This window comes from Ostrinia furnacalis, unplaced genomic scaffold (genome assembly GCF_004193835.3).
Source record: "Ostrinia furnacalis isolate ACB-3 unplaced genomic scaffold, ASM419383v2 OfSCF5876, whole genome shotgun sequence".
Lineage (NCBI taxonomy): Eukaryota > Metazoa > Arthropoda > Insecta > Lepidoptera > Crambidae > Ostrinia > Ostrinia furnacalis.
The window spans coordinates 248129-266742 of NW_021136115.1; the positions used below are offsets into that span (position 1 = coordinate 248129).

The window sequence follows — 18614 nt, forward strand, 5'->3', positions numbered from 1 at the left end:
CAAGCTTCCTCACCAGTCAGTTTGTGGTCCTCATTCAAGTATCAAACGACATCGTACGACTAAAATGATTAACGTAGGCACTTGTCAGCTCCATCAGCTCATCCCGGCAACATTATCAGGTGCCATATTTTTTATCTACCTGTTGCAACGTCGTAAAGGTTGAATTTCATAAACAGGGTGCTTATATTCGCGAGAAACCATAAAAATACGCAATTAACACTCAAGTGCTTCAATTGTTCCAGTGGATATAGAAAATAGAAAAGCAAACGATGCCTTAAATTTCTAACGATGCAATTGTTGCTAAATCCATTGGTCATATTGGATATTTAAACTTCAACCTATCACAAGTTGAATGTAATGTTTAAAAATATACATTAAATATATTAAAGTTTTATGGGGCTGTACTCTAGGAATTTTGACTAGACAATTGATTTAATAATAACTAATAGTAAAGTAAATCTTTGACTACTACTTTATATTTATCAAGTTTTAAGACTAGGGTGATCCAATTGTACGGGGTCAACGGGGTGTCCCATGAATAGTTTCAGTAATAACCTATGCATTCGAAAACTACTCAGTGGATTTATTATTTTATTTAGACTGAGTTTAACACCGGTCTTAAAATATTGTTTATTTTATTGCGACTTTAAAATAACCAATATCATGCAGGTGTACCTGCAAAAGTTATTAAATCACGTTACATATCGCCGGAACAGTTCCGATACCTTACATCACTGCTCCAATATCGGATGCTTTATAACACCAGGGTTTATCTCCAATTTATGGATGCGCGTTTTTACGGTTATGCCTTCGCTGAGTTGGGGATTTGTATACGCACGCTGCAGGTTTATGATCTACCATATTGTAATGGGCTCGGAGGTGAGCCTTGAAGGAGTACGGGCGAGGTGATAACGGACCAAGAGCGATTTATTAGCGGTATGATTCTTCAATATGGTAACACCTCAAACTAATACTGTAGATGTAAGTGATATCTCTGTTTCAATCAACACGTCAGAAGGCACCAGAATTTCTTATAAGATTTGTATCACCTGTTTTTGATTGTCAGCCTGAACTTTCTAACTTCGATCTTGGTTTTGTGGGCGTCAAGTGTTTCATCCTACTAATACAAATTTTATTTATTAATATTATAAACGCGAAAGTTTATATGGATGTCTGGATGTTTGTTACTCTTTCACGCAAAAACTGCTGAACGGATTTTGATGAAACTTTACAGTATTATTGTTTTTAACCCAGAATAACACATAGGCTATAATTTATGACGATCTGTGACAAACTAAATTTAACGCGGGTGAAGCCGCGGGCAAAAGCTAGTACAAAATATTTGACAATAGTGTCTTTTGAATTTGAACTAACTACTCGTATATGGGTGTCTCTTTTAAACTTCTCATTCCTATTGTAGTAATAAAAAATAAATATTAAATGTTATTCTATTTTCGGCGATACTGACGAAGGTTAATTTATTAGGTATATCACCATGCATCGACGTCGTCTTTCAAAATTTATGTTCGTCCGTAAATTACTACTATTATACTACTTTCACAATTTCATGTTATTCAGTCGGCGATGTAAGAATTATTTTTAAAAACTAAATAGTTACCTATCTACCTAATTTTTGGGAAAATCGTGCGAAAAGAAAAATGGTAGAGAATAAAACGAAAGAAGATTGACATAATTTGTGTCTTCTCAGTGGCCAGTGCGCTAAATCATTAGAAATTTTAAGAGCAGAGCATTTTATACTCCTATGATCTTGGTTATTGAGTGGATAATGTGGATATGTGGTACCGAAACTCTAGTATTGATTGCGTTAGTGCCAACGAATTGGCGGGCATTATTTGGTTAGTTAGAGCATTATTTTACGCCAGTTGGCCATTCCCACGGCTGCCAGTCACGCACCTCGCCATACTTTTTAGACATTGCGTCAGCTGACTCCTGGAACAAAGGGACTCTAGTCCCACCAATTGGGACTGGTTTTAAACAAAATCACATAAAAAACCTTTTTCTTCAGCCGCATTTGCGAGTAGCTAGACCACAACGTTTTTAGAAGTTCCATGTGATGTAAACTTTAAAGGAGGTTGGTTAAATCTACAACAGAACTACTCGTAATGGACATGTTACGTGTTCAATAACGATCAGCGTACTTAATTATAATTATGTAATTATACCCATAAAATGGCCCCGCCATTTCATGGAAATCCATATTGACTACGTCAAAAACTTAGCTAGCGTTAATTAAGCGACCGCCACTACAATAGAATCAGTTAATTGCAAATATAGGATAATTGCTGTAGATTCTGCTAATAATTCTTGTATGTAGGTAGGTATGTTACAAACCTAGGTTTTGCCCTTGCCATGAAAGAAATCTACTTTAAAAATCGAAACGCTATGAACTGATGCGATTGAGACATGTGGAGATAGGTCTACAAAAATGATAGACACGATAGCCGTCTGCTTGTGACTACAGCTGCAGCATAGCAGCCGAATTATAAAGCTGTGACTACATAAGTAACTCTTATAAAAATGTCGCGTTGACCCCTTGTTTCTCTATTTTAATCGAAGTGGAACGCGAAAGGTTAAAATCTTAGAAAACGATAATGTTTCAATTCTCCGACCTTTCATAAATAATGCACATTTGAAAACCTGTGGAAACGACAGTGAAACGGGTCCGATGAGCGTGTGCAGTAGGGTGACTGGTTTAATTGGTAGGTGCAAAGCCGTCCGCCGATATGACACGTTAGCCGGGACTTTCGAGAACCTTGTTCAATATTCCTGTGTTTTTTCAATTTGAGTCTTTCAGTCATTATTTGAGAATGGGTGAAAGTGAAAATGTAGTAGTATTAAAAATATGTAAAATAACATATTTTAAATTAAAATACTTAAAGTTTGTTCAATAAAGTTTATTTTTGCCCCAAAAATTGAATCATCTAAACGATTAGAAACGCAAAACTAACAGATTATCCAAAATATGTGACGAAAAGTTTGATACTTACATTATAGAGAAGAATGTTAGCTACTTTCGTTAGGTAGGTATAGGAAATAAGTAAAAAACTCATGAAACTCATTTATTTTTGTAAGTTTTAAAAGCAACTATTACGCGTCCCAGTATTAACCCTTTTACTTCCGGACCAATAAACGGGCTAGTGCTGAGAAGAAGCAGCGCAAGAAACTCAGCCTCCTTTTCATGGGTTTACAGTCTTTAAAATATACATAGTTATAAATATTGATGCATGCTAGCAGTTAAACATCCCAAATTTTTTTTCATCAGTAACACAATTCGGCGAATCTCTAGTGCCAAAGCCTATAAAACTTTAGTTTTGTATTTTAAGCTAGAATTGTTTCACAGCACCGAAAATGTATTCAAAACTATCTGATCTATCGCGACCTTTATAAATAATTCAGAAGGTGCATTAAAATGTAATAACCCGATAAAGTTGAACATACAGTATAGTCTAATAATGTTACAAACACATTCAATATTATGTTGTGAAAATTTACCATTTAATACCTACCTACGGTAATACAATGAAAAGTAATTTGATCGTATCAAAGGATCGTATCGAAAATTCGTACTATCATTGTGTTCGTAAAGGATTCCATTTGTGATTATTTTGAAAGATTGAATCAGTACGGCTAGCACAAAAAACTTTATAGTACAAATCGTTTGCGTACTCGAATCTCCATCAAAAGATTTAGTAAGAAAACTACAACAGCGCCCTTGTGAACGTGTCGTAAAGTGAACTTAGTATGAGATGTGGTTGCAAGAAACTTATTTTGAGAATCAAAATTGTCACGTTATCGTTTAATTCGAAGATTGAGTATCGAATTTTATCGAATACGCAAACGATTCGAAGACGAAAGTTGTTCATGCTAGATGTACAGTACAAAGTATGGAAACATTGAAAATGCGTGAATAAATTATGGTGATACATACTCTTATTTGGTGTTTGAAAAAAAATAAATTATTGAATGATCATGGTGACTTCATGATAAATAAAATTATGAATGTGGTACTGGGTAATGAAATGAAATAATAAGTAATGACATAGTCACAAGACTATCGCCCGTATTCATAAACGATACTTGCTTAAGTGAAGCAGAAAATCGAACGCACAACGTTAAATAGAGCTCTGTGATTGGTGGTTAGTGTGTCACCCTGTGCGTCCACGCTGTGTGACCTCATAGTACCTAATGTTAATAATGTTTGTAAATACGGGCGTTTGACCGCTAATGCTTCATTTAAGATGCATCACAAAAAATATTTTACATTGACTCTACCAGGAACCAAACCTGAAACTTTCATTACCCATAATCTTATAAAAGGCGTTTGTCCAAGATGCATATTGCATTAATGAAGTTATCACTTATGTACGGGTGACCACGACGACACACGCCCCGAGGGTCACGGAATTAATTATGACCAAGACAAATTTATTGATGAACGTGGTAATTAGTAATGTCTTAGCATGCCACACGTGGTTATCGGTGCAACAGCGCCAACCAACAGGTATGAATAATCAAAATCCAGGGACATGAAACTGGTTTCGCTTTTGTCTTTTGTTTATTTGAAACGCAGATGGCACTAGTTAACCAATATTAACTAAGTAAACTTTTCTAAGTGCTGATTTTAAGTCGTTAGATAACTTTGAACTGAAGAAGTTTGGTCTGCATCCAGCGCCTTCCTGCTACCTTTTTGAGGTCGTCGGTCCACGCTGCGTTTTCCGGTACGCGGCCTCTATTCCAGAACCTTGCTGCCCCATCGGCCGTCAGTTCTGCATACTATGTGCCCTGCCCACTGCCACTTCAGCTTGCTAATCCGTTTCTACCAACTAAATAATTGCTACCAACCGTGCGATGTTTAAGTCATTTGGGGAGGCCTATGTTAAGCAGTGGACGTCATATGGCTGAAATGATGATGATGATGAAGATGAAGAAGTTTGGTATATAGGCAGTTTCAGTATGAGAAATATTTAGAAATGGTAATTTATTCTTCAGGTAAAATTAATCTTATGATTGAAAAATATTCCCCATTTTGTCTTTCACAAAGTCTACGAAATCTCAGCAGTCATATTTTGATAGTCAATAAAAAGTGTGTCAACATAGATTTTCGACTGTTTTATTCTGTGACGTCACTATCGAGCATTGCGTGTGTAGAGTCTAGTTGATTCAATTGAACACTAGTATTTATTTGTGAACTAGGTGTAAGTGGTCACAAATGGACGATAAATATGGAAGTAGGTTTTGTGAGAGGTCAATCAGTTAATCAGTTTAGTGCATGTTTGTGTTCGTAGACAAGCGACGTCACTACATAGCGTAGAGCGTGGATGGTACGGACTTTTCTCGCAAGTGTACCGCCATTTGATCCAAAATATCTGAAGTTTTAATTAAGATAAAGTATAATTTATTCATCAATATGTCCACAGTGAAATATAACAAAAAAACATATCTCACAAAGATTTACTATGTTGTCTGAGAAGTTTGTTCGCTCAAATTATATTACAGATAGTCAGTTTCAGTTCCATATACTTTGGTTTATTATTTGGTATATTCCTATTTAGAATAAAAATTCACAATTTTAATTCTTAAATGATCCATACGATTCTAATTATTTAAAGCTTTCAGTATGATCTTTCAATCACTTTTATCTACTATATAAAAATAAGTCGGGTTTTCCTTCCTGACGCTATAACTCCAGAACGCACAAACCGATTTCCACGGTTTTGCATTCGTTGGAAAGGTTTCGGGCTCCGTGAGGTTTATAGCAAAGAAAATTCAGGAAAATTTAACAAACAAAATTCCACCCGGGCGAAGCCGCGGGCGGAAAGCTAGTTTTACTATAAAATACATTAAAAATATTAATGAGTACATACAAACAAACACTCCAGTTTATGTTTCATTTGAGTTATATCGTATTTCCTTCACTATAACGCGTCTTGAGCGCCCTCTGGGAACTCAGTATCCTTTAATTCCGCGTAAGTATTTCCTTTCCCAGTAACATAGTTTTATTATGTCAATAAGTAATCGAGCCTTACTCACCTAAGCGACCCGGTCAGCTATTTTTAGATCAAATACCTGGTAGGTGAGGGAACGCGAACGCTTCACCATGCAATGAGGAAAGCTAATGATAGTTTTAATTACTGGTTTACCGCCTATTTAGTGTGAATATATCGATTTGTATTGCATTGGAGTTGTTTAGTGTCTATTTGAAAGTTGAGGGTTGGAAATTCAGGCTAATTAACGGTTAGTTAACCACAGCTAATTGTAGCATCGTGTTTTCGTCGGCAGCATGAGTACTGAATATGTATTTTTATTGTAAACTAGAACGTGTGATATCTTCGTTCGTTTCAGCCAAATGACGTCCACTGCTGGACAAAGGCCTCCCCCAAGTTGTGATATTTAGATTAAAAGTAATGTTTATTGCTGCACATTGCTGCTGCATAACATATACTTCATTCTTCATTGGTTGGGTTTTTGTGGCGGTCAAGCTGTTGATCCTGGCTACACAGGAGTTGCAGTGGTGGGAACGAGAGGTGGGAATAGTCCCGTGCATAACATATACTGTGACAACTAGTATCATAATTAGCCAGCGATAGATGTATCATGGGCAGGTGACACGCAGGTGTCATGGGCCAATGCTGAGAGAGGCTTTCTCGGCTCGTATGATTAAAGTTGCATTCTCAGGTAGGACACCAGATTGAGTTAAAGCACTTTGTGTATTTTTACCCAAAGCTTGAATAAATCCGATTATTTGAAAAAGTAATTTGATTTGAGTATGCCATCCTTGTGTTATGTCAAACCCCTCTGTTGTTAAAATTTACATTTTACATGATAGAAGAATTAGGGCAAGTTGGGGCCCATTGAGATGTATCAAACTCAATAGTCAATCATACAAAATATAATTTCAACCTGGCTTTGTGCAAACCGCACGTCATAATTGAAAGAGAACATGCACATTAAGCAGTAACTATGTCATCAGGTCAGTAAAATGCATTATTGAACGTATTTCGCCGGCGGCTTACCGTTTGCGTTCACTTTGCGACTAAGTCGGTCAGCCTTCGCCTCAGGACAGAGTTTGCTGTCACGGCCGTACTTAAGTGCCGGCTGTTATCGGTGTGTGACCTATTACCGCTACAATGGGTCACGTACCTACCGGTAATTTGTTTGTGTGGTGACGTTTTGTAATGGTGACATGTTCAATTGATAGGAATGAGGTGTCATTATCACTTAATTATTATCACCATAAAATATGCTTCAGAGTCTAGTGACTTGTTAAGTTTAGACAGATTATTAATTAAACTTTTTCGATTACCACATTAGTGTGATAAACTGTATTTTTCACTGAAAATGGGTGAAGTTAAAGCCATTTTTCAAGCAGGTAAACTTAGACGAGTAATTAATTTTTGTTTACTAAATAAATTATGTATTCAGCAAGGACTTATTGAAATGAACGCATTCAGTGTGGAAAATCCTTTAAATATTCGAGAAAGTCAGTCCTGATGGATTATTTGTTTGCAAAGTGAACTTCAAAAAGTATTTCGCGAGTGGAATGAAACTGAAACTGATGAAAAATTAATTATTTGCAGCTGTGACTTACTGAAGGTCAGTGTAACGTTTGGAAAGTTTGCTTCAGACTGTATTATTTCGCAATCGTAAAAGTTAACAAAAATAAATGATTTTAAGAATGTATGTCAAAAAAAATTTACTGATTGCTATTTGAAACTGAGCCTTAATGTAGACTTTAGTTGAGTATAAGCTATGGTACTCGTAATTGGTAAGAAGCGCTCTATGCTTATAGGTGAACTTTAAATTTTGCATGGTTGACCCAATCTAAACTAAATTGTAAAGGTGAAAAATGCTTGATTGAAATCCGGGGTCGAGTTCGCTAAAACTTTTCTTTGGTCATAACATAATCATAGAAAACACAGATAGGGTTCGATGCTGACATTTTCAGGCATCTAACCATCATTAAATTTAATTCAGGAAAAAATAAAAATCAATGTATAGATCTTCTTTAACCATCACATAATGTACCTAGTATTAAAGGCCGGAGATCTATTCTCATAAATAAAACACTGGATACTCATCTTTCACATTACATTACCTTATTTTAGATACAATTCATCACTTAGCACAAAAGCGCTCCCTCTATTCTGTGACGTATATCCCTCTATTGACGTATTGTCAATGTCACACTATGACAACAGCTCATTGGCCACAACGATACTGTTATTTAACGTTTTAGATTTTTCGCAATTAACACTAGGTACATCAAGTTTAGTTTCTGCCCCCGTTACACATGGTACACGTGTAAAATACCAAATGCCACACTGGTCATTTTGGTAAATGCCAAAGTTCTGCCTTCAAATACCACTTTCGTTCCATTGAAAACCAGTAAGTGTACGAGTGTCCAACGGGACAGTAATTAGGTACACGTGTGTCGCTTTGCAATGATTTGGGGACACGCTTCCGGTGTCCGGCACGCGATGTGACGCTGCCCGGCAGGGGTGGTGGACATTTTGTCTTTTGTGCTTAGTTTTTTTTTATCCACAACGAGGAAGCTCTTGGCCTGTATTATGACTAAATAAATCGCTTGAGCCACGAATGTTGGTCTCGAAGCGTTGGTAGAGCAAAAAGATTATGAGACATAGGTAATTATGTGAAGGCTCCTTAAGAGCAAAACCTTATTTTTTTATTAGTGACTGATTTTTATTGTTTTATTTGGCGATTTGAAAGCTCTTTTTTAATAGTCCATGCAAATAAAGGAATTTTGACGTTGGTGAAAGTTGTGGAATCGAAGCTTAAAATTTTCTAGTGGAGTTAGCTATGTTGAGATCGAGGTTAAATACATATTTAAGCTCGATTAATTAAAAAACGTTGATGTGTGAAATCGTGTTATTTCGGTGTAGTATTTTGTTTATAAATTTAACTTTAATTAATGAATACCTACCTAATTGATCATAAATAGCTCAGTAAAATTAATCATACACGTGTATTAAAATGTTATTTCAATAGTGAACGTCACATCAACAGGATTTAAGTCGACAACTACAAATAGCTTTTTAGTAAGTATGTTTTGTGTTTGTTGAAACCAACTGAGCGAATCACACAATATTCACTATTTGCTAGACACAAAATGTATCGCAGTTTATATTTAAGTATCATTAAGTATGCAAACTGAACTGAACTAGGTAAACTATTAGATTCAAGAATATTACTAAGCACACGTTAGGTTATTATGGGATTGTTTACAAACATTAGCTAAATGCAACCGAAGCACAGTGGCTAAGTTATTCATGACCGCTACTCGGTCGCGCCTCAAGTTTCGCCGGCAAACTGCTAACGACAGCGTGTCAATAAAGCCAATAAACTCATCGAAACTTTCTTAAGTAGCTAGCGAACACAGTATATCGATTCCACGGCCTTTGCCACCCCATACGTCAGTTTACAGCGGATATTGATAGTCGGTGACAGGCGGCTCAGTGACGTCCCCTAAAGCACTCCTGAAATGTCAGCCGCAAAGAAAACCCCGAAATTGAATCTTAACCCGCGGTGATACAGAACGCACATGACCCCCTGTGTGAAGGAATAACTTTGCGGGGTAAGTGAAACTTACGCGGCGCCCAAGAAAATATTTTTCTTTGAAACGTACTGAGGTTTTTCCCTTCGAGCTTACGTAGATCCCCTTTTCGCTCTCCGAATGCGGCCTTTTCATAACTGTCGGGGATCGATCCGGTCAAGAGATTTGGTTTCCAAATCCCCTTTTATCCGGTTACGTCAACTCGGTTGTAGCGAAAGTGAGTGTTGGGTAACGCAGGGTGAGCCTAGGATTTTGCTAGAAGGTTATATTATTATTTCACAGCGAGGTATACCTACATAACACAGTAGGTAGAGCATAGCTGTGATACTACGACAAAAAGTGTGGTTGTCTAACGCATTTGTCTGTCGTGGTTTCACTTACGTCTATGTGTTTTTGATAAAAATCACTTAGATAATAATTTCAGTTAGGATTTAATACACTGAAACTCATTTTAATTTAAATCTCAGTAACTACAAGGGCTAGGAGTCCCCAATTTTGCATGGGTTCCTTTTAGAACGTAGGATTTTACGAAACTCTACCCCTAAGGGGGTAAAAAGGCATCCACGCGTACAAAGTCGCGAGCGGCCCGCTAGTTTTTCATATTAGAGGAATTCACCACACTGACTTACTCTTGTTTTGCAAAAATAGGTAGTCTACAATCCTTTTTCAGGTTCAATTTCTAATACCAATATTCATAAAGGCGCAATATCGTAATAAACAAACGTAACCATATTATTAGTATCTACCTAGATCTCAGTCTAACTAGGTTGTAAATCAAACATGGCTGCAACATGAATTTATCTTCAAGCATCGTAAAGTCACTGCTCCACTTAATGAATGGGTGGTCAACAATCATGTCTGGTCTAGACGACTAATAACTGTGGGGAAATTGCAGTTATTTGTCATAATCGATAAAATTATGGGTAATTTTAAAAAACAACAATTATTTTCAATTATTAAGAAAATTACAGATTATTATTAAGCACAGTTGTGTATTTTCCATATCAAAAAAAGTCGTGATTTGTTGAACTCAAATGTCGAATTTGATATTTATAAATATTTAGCTGTTATAAAAATAACCAAAGACTTGTCAAACTTACGCGTGGGGTAAAACAGTTCACCAGCGCTGCACTACGGCCGGAAGTGCGTAGTTAAGCAAGATGGCCGCCGGTCACGTGACCGCGGATTCACCCCGGCTTCCGGCGCTCTCACAACATGTCAAGTGTATTGCGGGTAGTTTGATAATTATCGCCGTCATTAAGTGCCCCTTGTTTTTCGAAGCGCGCCTCACTACATCTGTTCGTTGTTTGCGGTTTTTTATAGATCAATAATTTTGATTTGTTTATTTGGGGTTGATTCTGATTATTTTAAACACCAATGCTAATAAATATTACAACAACGTTTTAGTAGGTAATCATAAATTTAAACCTATCAGTGTGCTTACCATGAGTTACGTTAGGTGTGCTCTCTAGCGAATACGTCAAAAAATTCTATGAAGATTTTATTTCTTGAAAGTAGCCACTAGGGGCGCTGCACAATATGTCATACATTATAATGTCATTTTTTTACGCAGTCGCTAGCGAGCACACCTAATGTAAACTCATGGTAAGCACACTGAGTGGACAGTTTTTGATATTTTCCGAAACAAATAGTAACTTTGTATCTATTTATATTCAACTCTTAGCAACAAGCCAGCTGAATTCATAGCAAAACGTAGAAAAACTGCCAAGAAGAAATACCTCAACATTCGGTCATCTAATCTTACTAAATCCAATCGTTAAAACGATAGTTAACAACGAAAGACATGCGTTAAATCGCCGTCGAAAGATCCCTCAAATGAGACAATAGTGTGAGGATCGATTCAGACCCAAAAAGAAAGAGAAGAATGCCGGATTTGCTCGAAATCATAGGATCTCGCTGTAAATGAAATCGGAAAATCTTTTTCAAGCTAGATGTACGGTCACAGGACTGAGTTTTTCGCCTGCAAGGGTTATAATCTCAATCAAAAGCTGCAATAAAACCTACGCTCGTCTAATCTTTCTCCCTGATTGCGGTCCGTTGTAAAATATGGAGGAACGGTAGGTTTACTGTTGTGGAACTTGTCACGTGAGTTGGGTGTTAAGGGATGTCAAAAGAATGATTTAAAAAAAAAGATTATTAGCAATTTGTATTGCCCAAATTACTTATTGTTCCGTTAGCCCCTCGTGGTAAGCTAAATAAGATTGTGTTACGAGAGGCTCACCACAATAGTCGAGCGGCGGTGGGATTCGAACCCGCGTTCCTAGGATCACGAGTCGGCCACTCCAACCCCTTCACCGTTCGGCTATCGTGGCTTTTTTACGAATTGACTATTATAGAAACAAAGAAAGAAAGAAAATATTTTTATTCAGTATCATCGACATACACTTTACTTACAACAATACAAAAAAAAAATAACGACTAGGTAATTACAATCATACTGAAAAGATATTCACTCAGCATGGTATCGTAGCCATTTCAGTAGAAAATGCCACGACGCTGGTCTTCCGTGGACACCCAGACAAAGAGAGCACTACTAAGCACAATAATTGCTCATTATAGGTATATTCATGTTGTTAAGTAAAATGTAATTGCACCAACTACTAAAATTACTTCTTTGTTTGGGTCGTTTCCATTTTTGTGATAAAAGTAGGATGTTTTGTGTCTACTGAGATTTCATTGTCACATTAGGATTTCAATAGTAAAGTAACTATTGAAACGTTAAGATTGGCGAAATAGAAGTTTGAAATTATAAGAGATGCGCAATAATTGCATACAATAAGCCTAGGACACCACCGACTTTTAGTTGGCCGATAGTTGGACCCGATTCTAGTTTGTATGAAGAATTGGCCGATACTAAATCGGCGTAATGTGCGCACTTTCATACATGTAAATATAGGCTAAAACGAGATTTCACATAAAGCTATCCACGAAAACTTTCGAGGATTATTTTGAGTGAGACTACTGCCTACAGTTACATTATGTGACGTCGAGCGCAGGTATTATACAATCCACCTGGGGACGTCTGCCAAAGGCTTTAAAACAACAGTAAAATATTGTGTTATGAACAATACAGTGATGGACGGGGGTGTAAGAGTCCCAACGTAATTTCTCTAATTTTAAGAGTAGGTACTGCGTTCTAGCTTTTATTTGTTTTCGAAAATTTCACATTTAATAACTTATATCTTTTCTCTGGTTGTAAAAGGCTTCCGTGAATCTCCGACATGCTACATAATTGGAAACTCATGTTGTGTCACAGGGAAAAGGGAATCTAAATAAAAAACGCTTTCAGGATACTTCAATTTGCTTGGAGCTAGATTTACTTAGTAGATAAACAAAGTTACATACATAGACAGAAATTATAGAGCCAGTTGCCACATGCATTTATTTACCTAAAGAAAGCATGTTGTTTTAATATTTTCAATAAAGTAACTGACCCAGTCAATCAGTCAACCAACACAACCATACCCTTTCATGAAAAGAGCATGAAAATTTAACGCCTTATTTGGCCTGACAAAATATTCAAGTGAACAATATAATTAGTTTGAATCATCGCCGTCAATACTGAATGTCCGCGTCGGCCAACACACGATATCTGAATTTCCTTAATAACCATTTTACAGGCCGATTAACTCAATTTACTTTATTATTTTAGCAGCATTAAAACGCCTGCTAAAAGCCAATATCCAAAATTAAACGCGATCAGATCCACCGAAATCAAGTTTGTAAGAATATAAAATGATGTCGAACATATCCGAGCTCGTACATTATTTATTCGCCGCAGCGTCCTGCACGCTGCGTTACAAATAGTGTAATTACAGATTTAGCAGCTAACCACAAATATTTGCAATTTGTGCCGACTAATTCGCTGAAGCTGGCTAAACCGAAAAAAAGTGCATAAAACCAAATCACCGCCGGAGCTACAATAAAAACGGCTAGAGAACGTCTGTTCGTCTGTGTCAATCAATTAGAGTAGCGCGGGGCGCGGAGAACGCAGTCGAACCCGGGGCCCGCCTCCTATCGATCTGACCCGCCCCTGCTGGTCTAAATTTCGTGGCGCGAGCAACTAGAGTGTGGAGTGCCGGCACGCGGCGTTTGCCCGACGGTGGGCAAGCCCCGTGAGCCTAGTGCCATGTTTTGCTCCGTGGATGCGGAATTATGTGTTCAGGAATCCCATGTGAAAAGGTTTGCAGCGCGCCTATTCTGCTGCCACAGACTGGATGATGGATCGAATAACAGCTGATTATTGCAATAGTCGTCAGATTATAAGATAGCAGTAGAAAATAAATTCCACTATTGTGTTAAAATCTATTACTTACAAAGAAAAATGTAGTTTTTGTTTACATCTTAAGTTGGTCACTACATTGTCAAAGTCTCAACAATTTGGCAGATTCATTTCATCACGTATTAATTTGACTCATCCCTGTAGCGTATCGTATCTCGTAACGTGTATAGTCGTGTTAATAAGTCTCGTAGACGCAGAGCCTACGGCACTAGCGCGAAATGTAGCGAGTGTGTAACCTTGTATTGTACTCCGACTTCCCTGCAATCCTTGTATAGCAGCATTAACAGCTTGGTTGATAAACTTTAGCAGTACTAAGTTAGTCAGGGGATAAAGTTGCTGGTAAAGCTGTCATTGGACACTCGAGTAAATTATCAGACGAAAATAGAAGGCATTTGAAATTTAGGATTGACTTCCTTTGAATGTAAAGTTGATAACAGATGACAAACGAAAGTTTAAGTGCATTTTTTCTCTGATGCAGATTTTGGCACGCATTTAATTAATTCATACATGTTTTTCCTGTTACGTGGGCACAGAAAAAAGATAACTATCCTTTAAAAAGAGCATGCATTTATGGGGACTCAGAAGTTGATAATTATGTCAATAGATTTTGACAATTGTGTAAATTTAAGAGATACCAGAGGGTGTACATAGGTGTATGGTTTCTAAACAACTTCGATTCGCAATCAAAGAGAGGATTAATCAAATCACTAAAAACAAAAAGTTCAGTGTCAATAAAAAATCAGCTTTGTACGAGAAATTTCAGTTTCTATTGCCGTGTGTATAAGCTGGATTAAACAAGCGTAAAAAGTACAGTCAGCGTCATATAGTTCGTGACACCTAAAGTGGCCAAAAAGTTCACAACACGTTTTTGTTACAATTAAAATAAGGTTCAGCGTGCCTACCATGAGTTTACGTTAGGTGAGCTCGCTAGCGAATACGTCAAAAATTCTATGAAGATTTTATTTCTTGAAAGTAGCCGCTAGGAGCGCTGCACAATATGTCATACATTTAAATGTCATTTTTTTACGCAGTCGCTAGCGAGCACACCTAACGTAAACTCATGGTAGGCACACTGATTAATTTCGTTGCAGGTCCAATGACAGTTTAACTTTCCCCCGAGACAAACTTGACCTTCATAGGTTGGGTTTTTGTGGAGGTCAAGCTGTAGATCCTGGCTACACAGGAGTTGCATTGGTGGGAACGAGAGGTGGGAATAGTTCCGTAATTGAAATAAGGTTGTGTTATCAAATTTTTGGCCACTTTGGGTGTCACCAACTACTTGAAACTGACTGTACCTGCGCTCGATTGCTAGAACTCGCCAAAACTGGAAGCGCCCTACTAGCAACAATGTGTTTCTATGGCTACCACAAATGCCAATAAAGGCCAAGAAATGCTTTAATATCTGAGTTGAACAACCGAGGCACCGAGTAATTATATCCATCAAATACCCGTAGTAGGATAATGTTCAGGTAATTGCAAAATTACGATAAATGCAACTACTTACCTGAATCGTTTGCAATCGTCGCTTTAATACTTTGATTGGACTAAAGTACGGATGCTTCAGCAGAAATTATGCAACTTTTTTCAGATAATTGAGAGTTGTTAAAATGTAGTTTGCTAAATTCCGTCCCTGACGAAATTTTTTGTGGATTTAGATTTTTTGTTGATTGCCTTTTCAAGTTAGAATCGTATCCATAATAGTACATGTCCCAGAGCCTTCTAATTCAGAGAAACTCAAATCAAAACCAAAAAGTTCAAACAAAAACCTAATTAAAATACGGAGGCATTAATGGAAATTAAACGTATCTTAACTATTCAAAAAAGCCTGCTCCTAAAATTATACACTTGAACAATTTAAACCTCTCGTCGATAACAAGTCAAGCACTGATATGACTAACATTCTCTACTCAACATCAAATAAATCGCACCTTCCACGACGCGAACTTTAAAGATTTTCTTCTGACACAATCATGATGCCCTAAGGTAACAATATTGGTGTTATTTGCAAGCCCAATAAATAAACTTAAAGAAAAACACTTTTTTTTAATAAACAATTAACAGGTACCAAAAATGTGACTTGAAAAAAGGCCTCACTTGGGGCTCAACTCTGGTATCAATTAGATCAATTTTTGTGGTAATTAAACCAAATATGATCTTACGTGTCCTTTTCAACAGATGGATAGCGATTAATCCCAATTTAACAGATTTAACAGTTTTATAGCCATACAAGTTGGCTCAAGCGTAACTACCTATTTTTTGAAGAAGTGACTCTGGATCCTTCTAAAGACACATTTTTTGGATAAAAACCTTTCCTTTAAATGAAATGAATTTTAGTACTAGGCTTTTAAATGGTGCCAATATTGATGGGCAGTGGGGATGCATACGTTTTAAAGTGCTTGTCGCGGGGGGTGCGATTTATTTGATGTCGAGTGTATTACATTGATAATACACTCGAAATCGCACAATAGTGATTGCACTGTAGCATCATATGGTAGTTGTTATAGTTTCTATTTTGCAACACTATATTAGTATCAGTGACAAACCTAGTGTTTATTTTACTGTGACCTAATGCGCGACAAAGCTAACGGAATCACGAGTTATGATTAATTAAAGAAGCCTGCCATTAAAGCCTTAAAGGTACACTCGGGCACATAAGTCCTCCCTACAAAGCGAAGTGCGCCACATAGAAACCGCCACAATTGGCGCCATTCGTTAGGGGGGCCGTAACGATAATCGTTAACGGTAACGGTAACGGTAACGATGCGCGCTAATGCAACTCGTTACTCCGCTCCGCCGTTCGCGGCGAGACTGAAACGCGTCGCTAATTTAGGGTTGGTATTGCTTATTTTAACGATTATTAACGAAACGAAACAATGATAGATTTAATAAAAGTAACGAAATATAAAACACGTTTGTATGGTTCTTTTTTACTTTTCTGACTGCAACATATTATTATATTATGTAATCTAGATCTAGTAACTATGTAGTAGCGGTCAACGTTCAGTTATGAGCAAAAAAAAAATTCAGACTTCATAAAATACATTTTCGGAAAGAAATAAATTTGAGATTACTCAGATAACGCATCTGTCTGTATGCTCATCAATACCAGAGTAAATACAAAATTTAGCGTTGATTAGCGGTGAGTTACCCCGAATTTTGTCAGTGTGTGCGTGCGCGCCGCATACGTATTGGCGCGCGCTCACATTCAAACTGCGTTCGGTGCGTTTCTATGAAGATGACCTACTCATTTGTATTTACTCTGCTATTACCTTCGAACGCTGCTAGCATTGTAGTCCGATAAGTGAACCACCAGGCTGCAGACTCAGTGATTGAAACGGTCTTGTACAATTTCAAAATACCTGAAAAGCCTACCACACCTACATGAATGAAAACCGAACGTAAACATTCCTATGAACTCCCATTTGTTTTGAATTTGAACAGCCAGCAATGACGGCTTTAGACCCACGCTGGTCTAGAAATAAATCAAATAAATTTAGTAAACGACGCGCGAAAATAAATTTATTCGTCATACACCGGATTTTGTGTACTTATTCATTCAAACATTTCAACGGAGATTAGATTTAAGCTTTTCCCGACACAATTTTATTTTTATTCTGCACGTTTCCACCGGGTTCATTTAAATGAGGGCTATCGTTTTACCGCTCACCAGTTAGCGCCACTGTAGATTAAGGTCCTGTCACTTGCTAGTAGCGAAGACAGTGGCACCAACTGGTGAGCGCGAAAGTGGTAGGAGGACTATCGCATTTGCACTCATCAAGATGGCGCCACTGTAGAGTAAGGTCCTGTCAATCGCCAGGGGTCCCAACTGTTAAGTATAAAAACGATAGCCCTCATTGGCTAGAGATTATGACATTAAAAGAGCGTTATTTTTATAAAAAGAAAATAACTTAGCATAAAGTTGGCAGAAGATTTCCGAACGAGTACTAACATAGTAGGTAATTTACAGCAGAATTTTAGAACAAAGTCTTTTCAAGTGCTGCTACGAGCTCCGCACAAAGCTCTACGAAGTTTTTAAGCGCAATCTATAAAAACAGTTTTTTTGTTTGTTTTAAATCGGCCTTATCTTGCTTAAAAATAAAACTTTCGAATCCGTAACCAGCAGCATTCACTCATTACCGATGTCATTATGCCAGTCGCTCATCCGTATCCGGATATCCGTCAAACCGGTTCGGACGCTATCTAAGCCATCGGATGCGCTGGATCCGGTTAAATTTGCATGGACAATAGGCGGTTATGGCGACCGCTGGTTCTGATATCTGGATTATGGTATCATAACCGTTGACAGCCGCGCATGATAGGTTTATTTATAAGCTGTGTCTATTGGCCATGCATTGAAGACCTAAAGTGGTGCTGGAATTCACGAGATCATTATTAATTATCTACTATTATTTGATTATCCTTCCTATACCGAGAATTCGAGACTAATGGATTAAATATTATGTTTTTTTTTTTGGAAAATGCTAAAGATTTGCGTTTATTTACTTATTACAAGAGCGCTTTTTCAAGTTACTATCGGCAACAGTGTTACTTACCCATTACTAATTAGAATTATTTTTAAATCGTATGGTCACTTATTTTTGTTAATTTACCTTACAATGTACATAATTAGACCAATAACACTCACGATCTACAATTTTAATTAATTGAAATAATATGCACCCTAGTAAGTTACATTTTGTGCCAGATAACATAAATAAT

General features: G+C 37.2%; 1 protein-coding gene across 2 annotated transcripts in view; it reads left to right on the forward strand.

Moving 5' to 3' along the window:
* The window catches only part of acj6 (abnormal chemosensory protein 6), an 82087-nt gene that overhangs the window by 25672 nt on the left and 37801 nt on the right, over positions 1–18614 (forward strand). The gene's annotated exons all lie outside the window — the stretch shown is intronic.